Source organism: Mirounga leonina, unplaced genomic scaffold (genome assembly GCF_011800145.1).
Source record: "Mirounga leonina isolate KUSES-001 unplaced genomic scaffold, KU_Mleo_1.0 Mir_357, whole genome shotgun sequence".
NCBI classification, from domain to species: Eukaryota; Metazoa; Chordata; class Mammalia; order Carnivora; family Phocidae; genus Mirounga; species Mirounga leonina.
In genome coordinates, this window is record NW_023270702.1 from 9,882,704 (window position 1) to 9,893,649 (window position 10,946).

Genomic DNA, 10,946 nt, shown 5'->3' on the forward strand with positions numbered 1-10,946 from the left:
GGTGTAGTTCATTCAGTATACATTTCTTAGTGTTTGATGTGACTGAACTGAGCGTCACATATGATTTTACACTTTTATCCTTTCAGACAACTGACAGGTCTCTAATCTCCATCTTAGAACCTTCACTCAGCTTGAACTTTGGCTCATAAAGGTCATTTTTGAACCACTTGGGACAGAGAGCCGCGTCCATGAAATCCCACAGAGTCGATAGATACGATAATAGCTTTAGGCACATTTTCTTAAGACCCAAGGGGAAAGACAATTTCAATAAATGTAAAACTATGCCATCTACAATCCACACAATATCTTAGAAAATCTCATAGGAATAAATCTTCTCTTTTCCTTCAGGCAAGAACCTCCTTAACAATAACAATGCAAGACACTATTAAGGGCATAAGGTACTAACTATAGCAAAAAAAAAAAAAAAAAATACACACAATCTATTAGACAGAGAGCCTCAAACACAAAAAGAACATCCATTTGCTGTACCTCGCTTGCCTCACAACTGCTCGTGAAGCATGTTCTGAATAATTAGACCTTAAATTGTTAAAGAGACTATGAATTGTATGAACCAAGTTAATAATGTGAAAATGACTTAGGTGTATCATTCAATTATGGAATGCTTTAACTGTAGTCCCTCTTTTATTTTCTCTTTACCTTTTAGTCTCCAGCTCATAAAAATAAAAAATCCTCACAGGTTAGCTATGTCAGGATAATTAACAGAAGGTTCCTCAGCAGCAGATGTCTGAGATAAGTAGTAAAGGGCATTCTCTTCCCTTGACATGCCATCAAAGGGAAAAACAACAAATATTTAAATGAAAGAAGTAAAAACTATGTGGGTGTATGTTTTAATATCTGAATAATTAACAGATTTTTAAATCATGACTTAAGCTGTAGGAAAATTAAGAGATCTCATGACCATGTTAATATTAATTTTTTCTTGCCTGCCACAAATTATAGCATTGTCTTTGATTTTTTTTTCCTTCCCTCGATATATTTCATGATGCAAAAGAATGCTTCTTGAAAGTAAAGTATCCCCTCCAGCGAAATATTTCACTCAATTTGCCTCAGAGAATAATGCCGGCCGGAAAAAAAAAAAAAAAGATGCTTCAGAAAAACTTAAAATTCAACAACTTAAAAGTATTTTTTTTTACTGATCTCTCAAATAATATTGTTAAATAAGTCAAAATAAGTGAATTCCAAAATTCAAATTTTTATTTTAATTTATACTTAAACTTTATCTTAATATTCTATATTTTGTGCCTTTCTTCTCTTTTGCATTTATTTTAAATAGTAATGTGAGTGAAATCAACCACAAATCCCATCCTCCGAAATAATCTCCATAGAGATTATATCAGGAAGGGTTTTCTTGTTTACTTTTAAAAGGTCTCCTGAATATAGCTGGTGCCAACACAGAAATTCTTCTAAAGGTAGTATAGGGATTTTAATCTGCCCCTTACCAGGAAGTGACGGAGGCCAATGCAAATAGCACTCATCTGATTCTGTAAAACTCATAATAAGAAATAATGAAGCATCTGGTAGACAGCAAAAGGTCAAGGAAGAAACATTTTGAAACAAAGTGTATCAGTCCCTCTGGCAAAGACTTAGAGGTTGGCAAAGACTGTTGTTGCTTCAGGAAGCTTTTGTGTCTCATATTCAGACTGAGAATATATATTCCTCCGTGTGCTCAGTAATGCATTCAGAGCAGAATTAGTCCTTAGTACCAGTAACAGAGCATGAGCATGGTCTACCTTTTTTCCCTCAGTAGTTGAGGGCGGTGATTTTAAAGCTTTGCTGCTTCTTAGAATCCCCAGGAGAGCTATGAAAACTTGCCATGCTAATGAAACCAGAGACCCTGGGCACCAGTTGTGGCTAAGGTTCTGCGGGTGCTGACAATGTGCAGCCAAATTTGAGAACCAATGATTCAGAGCTTTTAGAAGGCACAAGTAGATGCAAATGTGTGTGGACGTGCAAATGTAAGGCACCCATATTCTTGTATCGGCTTTAAAATGGGCCTAGGGAATGATGTAGAACCAGTTGCAAATCCTTGAGTAAAAGAGTGGGGTGACAGGGAATTCATTCAGATAAACACTGGGATTAGGTGTGCAAAAGGGTTTCTCATTCAGAGTATATGGCTTAATTTCTTATGATAGGGATTTGGATATAAATGAGATTCATGTAATTGAAGTTTCCTGAATATTCACTTTTTAGGAGATTATCTCCATTTTGGCAAGTGAGAATGTTTCTGGATCCTGGGAAGAAAAATCTCAATATGCTGCCACTGATTTGGGAGTTGTAGCTTCAGGAAGAATAACACCTGATAACTGACAAGAATATCACTGATAAGTCTAGCGTTTTAAAACCAGCTTAGCCATTTGTGGGTTCCTATATATCAACTTTTTTCCCCTTATTTTTCTTTATTTTTCTGGAAGTTTTCAACTACTAGTACTTTGATCGTGTAAACACTCTCACACCCTTATCAGACACGAACTTCACATGAATCCCTCATTGGTTGGCTTTTACACCTAGTCTTAAAATCTAAAGGGAACCAATTTTAGAGTTCATTAGTCATATCTAATTTATACAAAAGAATGGTAGGGTGACGGTTTTGATAATAGTGGGTATGCTGTCTTTCATAGCTGATATTACAATACATTAAATCCAAACTACTCACTTTACTGACTTTCTTAAAAAACAGAAAATTTGTCATGAGCTTAGTCTGGATCTATATTCTGATGCTGTTTTATATATTTGAAATAAATTAATGTTATGGGGGATTTTTTTCTCCTTAAAAATTGTATTCTATCTTAAATCACTTTAGAATAGTCTAAGACAAATCCAAAATGTTCTGAAGCTACATAGTCGTAATAATTACACTCTGTAAGTACACCAAAAATCATTGAGTTGTACACTGAAAACAAGTAAATGTCATTAAATGTCAATTACACCTCATTAAAACTGTTAACGAAAACAAAAAAGAAACAAAAACAATTTCCGTAGTATAGTGAGAAGTCATTTAAATAATAAAATTCTTGTTGTACCCTGCATTCTAGCCATATCATTATTTTTAAAGATTTTATTTATTTATTTGACAGAGAGAGACATAGGGAGAGAGGGAACACAAGCAGGGGGAGTGGGAGAGGGAGAAGCAGGCTTCCCACTGAGCAGGGAGCCTGATGCGAGGCTTGATGTGGGGCTCGATCCCAGGACCCAGGGATCATGACCTGAGTGGAAGGCAGACACTTAACGACTGAGCCACCCAGGCGCCCCTAGACATATCATTTGATAAACACGACAGCACTTTTGCCCTGGGCCATGATCCCATCAGGAAAAATGTTTATCTGCCACCATTCCACCCTTTGAAATCCTGTCCATTCTTCAAGGACCACCTAATGTCTCACTGTTTAACAAAATGGAGTCTGGTAAGTTCCATAAAAGAAAAGAAGCTTGTTTTTTGATGATCGGTGATCATCAAGGAACAGAGGTTGAAGGAGTAGGAGACAGTGAATATATGATATGTTTATATTTGGAATATATTTTCCAATATTTAACAAGTAAAATAATAAATTTGATACAGAATTTGTATGTTGTCTAAAAAAGTAATGAATTAAAGTATTTATGAAACACTGCTCAATAATATGTGAGTAAACATACATAATATGAATAAGCATACATCATAATAATATCTCATTTGATATCATTTTCTAAATGCCTGAAATTTGCTTCTAACTGTAGTGTCCCTATAAAAATGAGTATTATTAATGGAAAACACACAGAATTTGTTTAGTTTCTCTTAGAAACATTCGGTTTTGTTCTTTAGTGACTATGAAGTGAAAGGCAGTTGCTGCCGTATTAAAACAACCGGATAGAAGCAAATATAGGAACAGAAGAAATAGGAGAAATGACTGAGGGAAAACAAACAAACAAGAAATAAGGGATGGACACAAGTTTGGATTTTCTGAATGTATCACTCCAAACATTGATTCCCTTCCCAGTATTATTCAAGACTGGTGGGTTATATGTATAATTTGTATAACAGTCTCAAGGTCCATAATAACCCAGGTCTATAACCTGTCAAGGGTAAATATTCTTCACATATTAATGCCATCTTAGAGGATTATGAATCCCAGGATAGTGCAATGAAAATACTAAAGAGAACATTGAAAATTGCCAAGTACCATGCCAATTATATGGGACCAGTATGATTTTCATAATGAGAATATTTACCAAAATTCATTCCATTTTGAAAAATATAGTTTATTAAAACCATGACATAATTACTATATTTTAGAAATATTTCCATCAAAGAGAAATACCATTTTAACTAAAAGTATCTGTGCTTGGATATGAATCTGTGATTTTGAACCACTTTTTTCTTGGACATCTTTTCTTTAAGAAGTCATATAAATGAAGTTTGGTATAGACAAAGAATCAGCAATCTCTCGGAAGCCATACGCTAAGCTAGCATTTTCTATTTTTATCTTCTACTTAAAAAGTAGGAAAGGACCCATAGGACTACCAGAATAGGAAGATATAGGACCAGACATTAAGATTCAACACAACTTCTCATGAAGCCACAAGAGTATCTCGTCAAATCTTTTGGGGGCCTGTATGCCTGAACTAAATCTAGTAGAAAAATGGCAGCCTTCATGTTTCCTATAAGTGAAAAAAAGGGTAAATAGACCTACATAATATTTTAGAAGAATTACCTGCAATTCTTATGGTCTGTTCTCTCTTTTAGTGGCTAATTCATAGCTGCCCATTTGGAGGAAACACAGCAGAATTAGATGTCAGATAAGTAGGATTTTAGATCTGTATCTACCACAATTTAGTTGTATCGTGGTTAAGTCACTTAATAAGAGATACCATTTATGCACCAAAAATATTGTTTAATGTGGGACAATACAGGAGGTAGAAGCTTCTGAAAATATAAATTGCTAAAATCAAGATTAAAAATGATAAGGAATGTAAAGAGTATATAACCAAATAAAGTCATTTTTTTTCCTCAAGATTTTGCTCCTTAAGTTACTTAAGGTTCATTACAGCTTAAATTATCTGAAATGGAAGAAGATATTGAAAATTTGGCACAAGTGGAAGCTCAATAAAGCATTCATCTATTCAGACTAAGCAGGAGATTGAAGATAGTCATTCATTTATTCATTCAGCCTTGATTATTGATAATTGAATAGAAACTCTGCTCTAGGCACTGTATTGGGCCTTGGGATTAAATAGTGAGTCAAAATAGCTCTAATCCCTGTTCTTAGGTAGTGTACATTCTAGAGGGAGACATAAACATTAATCAAACACACACAAATGTAAAATTGAACCAGGAAAGTACTTTTAAAAATAGAGTGATATTATAATATATGGGGATTTAATATTTTCAGAGAAGCCAAGGAAGCTTTTTCTTAATAAAGGACATGTGATTTGACATCTGAAGGTTAAATAGGACTTAGCTAGGTAAGAGGGGAGGAAATAGTGTATCAGTCTGAGAGAACAGTACAGATAAAAACACTTGACAGAACCAACCATAGTGCATATACACAGTAACAAGCCAAAGTCTAATATGACAGGGGCAGGAAGAAGGATAGTAATGGTTCCAGATAAGACTGGAGTAGGATAGCAATCCAAATCACTTAAGTCCTTGTAGATCATTCTCAATTGTGCCTACCTATGAGCAAAGGGAAATTACTGGACAGTTTTAAGTAGGAAGATGATATAAATTGATTTACTTCTAGAATAGATTGCTCTGGTTATTTTGTGGAGAGTGGGTGGGTAGGATACCAAAACAGATGGAGATAGACAAGTTAGTATAGATAAACAAATTAGTAGGATATAACAGAACAGGCAAAAGGTGATGACAACTTGGCCTAAGAAGGTGGTGGGGGGAAACAAAGACATGGAAAGATTCAAGAAATATTTAGTAGGTAAAATTGACAGAGTGTATTATTAATACTTAATTAATAATTAAAATAATTAATGTTGAGGATGTTGAAGGAGAGAGAGATCTCAGAAATGAGTCTTAGTTTTTTAGCTGGTATAACTAGATGGAACATGAGGTCATTCATTGATTAGAGGAAGGAAGCCATGGAAAGGTCATGAATGTAGTCTTGGTTATGTTGAATTTGTGATGCTTTTGAGCTAGTCAAGAAATGTTAAACCGTTAGAAAACCTTATGAGTCAGAAGCTCAGAGGAGATGCCTTACCTGGAGTTAAATTTTATGGGTCATCTCTATCTAGTTGAATGAGACCATCTGGGGAAAAAGTGTAGAATGAGAGGTAGAGATGGATTAGATTTTAGGGTCAAGGAATTTAACTTGCAATAGACAAGCAGAGGAGGATGAGTCCAGCAAGGAGAAGAATAGCCAGATAGGTAAAAAACATGAATTATACAGGTCCGCTTTTCAAAAGCTCACGTTAGGCCACTTTGCTTTTATGAAAGACTTACATCAATATCTTTTTGGTAACTGAAAGAATCCAAAGAGGATTTTTGCTTTTATGAAAAAAGGCGGAAAGCAAAAATAGCATTCAGCAGTCAGCAATATCAGTGAGATATTACTGAAGCAGGACACGCTAAGCAGCGAGAGTGGCGCCGCCGAACCCCTTCCCTGGGAACGACACTCAGCATCCAGCCACCACAGCGTTGAACTGTGTCTGTGAGCATCTGTGCTTTATCTCAACTTGTTTTGTGCATTCCTTCACAAGATGTGTCCTCAGATTTCAGAAAAATCTAGGAGAGGTTGTTTACTGGGTCTGGGGTTGCTAAAAAATTTTCCGTATATACAGAATTGTTGAATCGCTGTGTTAGACACCTGAAACTAATATAACACCGTATGTTACCTATACTGGAATTAAAATTAAAAAACTTAATTAAAAAAATTTCCATATAAATTAATGGTAATTGCTTCTTTGCTTTATGCCATTTCCACTTACAAAAGGTTTCAGGGGAATGCTCTACTTTCAGAAAGCAGGGGAAATCTGTATCTCAAAAGCCAAAGGAATAGCAGATTTTAAGGAGGACATGGTCAACCATGGGGAATACTGCTGTTGAAGTGTGATGAAAACTGAAAAGAATATGCACGACACTTTATGTCTTTTGTAAAATGGTTGGAAGCCAGAGTGAAGTAGGCTTGGAATGAAAATGTAGATTAAAACTAGAATAGTGAGTAGAGCTAACTCTTTCTAGGAAGAGTAAAAGGGTTAAGATTATAAGAAAGAACATGTATGTGGACAAAAAAGAAGAATTTTTTTTAAAAGATTTTATTTATTTATTTGACAGAGAGAGACACAGCGAGAGAGGGAACACAAGCAGGGGGAGTGGGAGAGGGAGAAGCAGGCTCCCCGCAGAGCAGGGAGCCCGATGCGGGACTTGATCCCAGGACCCCGGGACAATGACCTGAGCCGAAGGCAGTTGCTTAACCAACTGAGCCACCCAGGCGCCCAAGAATTTTTTTTTTTTTTTTTTTTTAATTTCTAAAAGCATTGATGTAAAAGCTCAGCTTCCTCCTGAGAGTTTCCTGGGAAATGTTTACAATCAGTGCGGAAGGAAAGTGGAGTGAAGGTTTCAAAGGTACATAATACCATTGGGGACTGCTCACAATTATTAAGATTATTTTAGTTTCAAAAATAAACCTACTTTATATTTAGCATGACCGAGTTTACTGGATAACTGATGATTAACACCTTTAAGTTGAATCCTTTAAAAAGACAGAATTCATTTTAATAGAAATGTACTTAAAAGGTATACTCCCCTGAATTGTTAAATGTAATGTACTGGTCGTAATTTTCACTTTATTACATGACTTGAAATTACTACCACCACTAATCATTCAATGTGTTTATAGAAGAGTATTTTCCTTAGGGTTTATTGCCATTTGTTGGCCTCTATGTTATGTCTCTCCATTTACTTTTTTGTTTTAACTATGTAGATCTTCCTTTAAAGTGTGCCTTTCTCTTACTGCGATAAAGAATCACTTTTCACTAAAATAAGCAAGTGATTCTTTTTAATTTCTTTTTATTTTAGACATTACGGCTTTCTGGAGGTTAAAATGATATGTAACATAGAGGTAAATAAGGTCAGAGAGAGAGACTGAGTCTTTTGTTAATGAGTAGTATTCATGCGTGTTGGTTCTTGAGATAAGTTTTTACTTTTACTTACTTTAGAGTAAGTAAGTATTGCTTTCTGGTACCTTATGTGTTCTGCTTGAAAACCTGGGCATGCATTTCACTTTATTTGTGTTTTCAGTGATGATTATAGTATCTGACACATTAAAGGTATTGTTATTGTTATCTCTTATTGTTTTGGTTTTGGTTGGTTAAGGTATTCATTGTGTTCCCATATCTATTTAATTAAAGCACAAACCTTATTTGTTTTCCCTGTAAAATTGTGCCAATAACATTAAAGTAGATAACATGAGGAGATTTCTTGGCTCATACATCAGAGTCCACAGTTGCTCAAGCTTCAGGAGAATGAGAGAATGTAAACTTCATGAAGGCAGGGAGTTTGTCTTTGTGGGTTTTATTTATTTTTATTGTTGTTGCTGCTGCGGTTTTAAGGTGTATTTTTACCAATTGTCCTTTTTTTGCTACAGAATTAATGAGGAATGGAATGAATATTGGAGAAGTGATCAGAATACTCATTTACTTTCTTCTTATGGTTATTGTCAGGATTAAAGGTAATAATGCATATGGAATTTCTAGGGCTTAACTTAGTGAACACTGTACAGATGTTGAGTATGGTTTCTATTATCATCGTCAGATCTATACTTGTACCATTTTCTAAATGTATTTGACAGAAACAAACATTGTGGATGAAAAGAACAACTCTGGACCGGTTACATGATTTCAGCTTTGCTATTTTATTTTTATTTTATATGTACCAAGAAGTTAAGTTAAGGGAATTGAGGAAAGGGAGTCATCTTGAAGATCTTGGTATCATCCATGAAGAGAATAAAGATAAAGCACAAATTATGGGTGTGTTAGTGGTACAGGAAGGAGAGTTTTAGATTTATGGAACTCTGATTTTTCTAAACAGATGTCCTCATCATGGAAGTTATTGTAGTCTCCACTTAACCAGATGGGATACCAAACTCCCTGTTGTGTTCGGAACTGGCAGGGCTCATTAAGTTGGCTTTAAATTGGGTATTAAGGGAGGATCTTTTGCTTAGCCCAAATAATCTCAACATGCACAATGAAGAGAATAGGGAGTTCTACAAGCTAAGATGAAATATAAGATAAGTGATAAGTAATATTAACATACTGGACTTAATTGTCTATAAGTAACTACAAAGTAAATGGGAAATTAAAAAGATTAACTGGAAATGTTTCTAAATGATGGAGAATATGACCTGTTGAGCATAATAAAAATGGAAAGATAACATTTTCTTAATTGGAATATCAAAACTGGTAGGTAAAATATACTCTATAAAGAAGACTAAGAGGAAATTGAACTTGAGGAATAAGCATTGTATATGAGATCCAAAAAATAGAAGAAAAAGAAAAAAGTGGCTTGTTATATTAAAAATGGTAATATTGGGGAAAGTCTTTTGATTTAAAGATACAAAAGAATAAAATAAAAGACTGTAGTAGGTATATACTAAAACATAGGTGGTGACAATTTCAACTTGTTAGTCCTTTAAAATTTTGGACCAGGGACTATTTTGGACTCTTTAAAATAAAAAACCACTACATATTGAGATATCAAATGAATAATATTTATGTATATTCACTCATGTAATATTCAATGAACATATGAGTTGATAGGCCTAGAGCAATGAAATATTAATGGAGGTGGTATTGGTAATAATAAAAATTATTTTATGTTTTAGAAATAAAGAACCTATAAAGATACTGAACTTATTGTACTAAATAAAACTTATTTTACTTTACTGGGCTAATTTTACTAAACAAATTTTACAGGGGTATATGCAGACAGTTAATAAATTTAGTGAAAACAAACAATGAGTGATTGCATATTACCTACATGATATCTGATTAAAAGGAATAAACTAAATTGATTAGCCAAGCTTTAACCTTTAGAGACTGTGAGAGGCAGCAGATCCATTAATATTTATGATTGATACAGAATATCAGATATTAATAATAGCTACTTTAATATGTTAGTTTTGAGCAGAGGTCTTAAATCTCTTTATTTACAGTTGTGTAACTTTGAACAGATTATTAATTCCTCTATACCTCATTTTTTCTATTCTATACAATGAGAATATTACTTATCTGGATTTTTTTGGTAGATAATTGTTCTATAGATTTAACTTAGTGTTCAGCACATAATGGAAACTAAATAAATGATAGCTAAAAAAATAAAGTTTAATTTTATAATTACCAAAATTAGCCAAGCCAAATTTTATTCTAGAAATGTGAATTCAGGAATAAAAATATAAAATAATAATAATTTGCATCTTCACATACTATTAATCTTTGCCAATATTAACTAATTAATATATAAAGCTAGTCTTTGGGAAACAGAGTATCACTTCTACCAAAGAAAAGAGGGAAGTGAAACTCAGGAAAAGTTAAATCACTTGCCCCAAATCACAGAATGAGTGAGAATTGTTCTGAAACAATGTGTGGAAGTTTCCAAAGTATTAGTTTTGTTAATTTCTATGCCATTTGTGGATCTTGAAAAGTAGTCTTTAAAAAATATAAGTCAATCAGAGAAAGACGTATCATATGACCTCACTGATATGAGGAATTCTTAATCTCAGGAAACAAACTGAGGGTTGCTGGAGTGGGGGATGGGGTGGGAGGGATGGGGTGGCTGGGTGATAGACATTGGGGAGGGTATGTGCTATGGTGAGTGCTGTGAATTATGTAAGACTGTTGAATCACAGACCTGTACCTCTGAAACAAATAATACATTATATGTTAAAAAAAGAAGAAGAAGAAGAAGAAGAAGAAGAAGAAGAAGAAGAAGAAGAAGAAGAAGA

The 10,946-nt window shown here is 34.1% G+C and overlaps 1 pseudogene; it reads right to left on the minus strand.

Annotated features, from left to right (window-relative positions):
- Nucleotides 1-2,807: 2,807 nt before the first annotated feature.
- The window catches only part of LOC118026999, an 11,701-nt pseudogene continuing 3,562 nt past the window's right edge, over nt 2,808-10,946 (minus strand).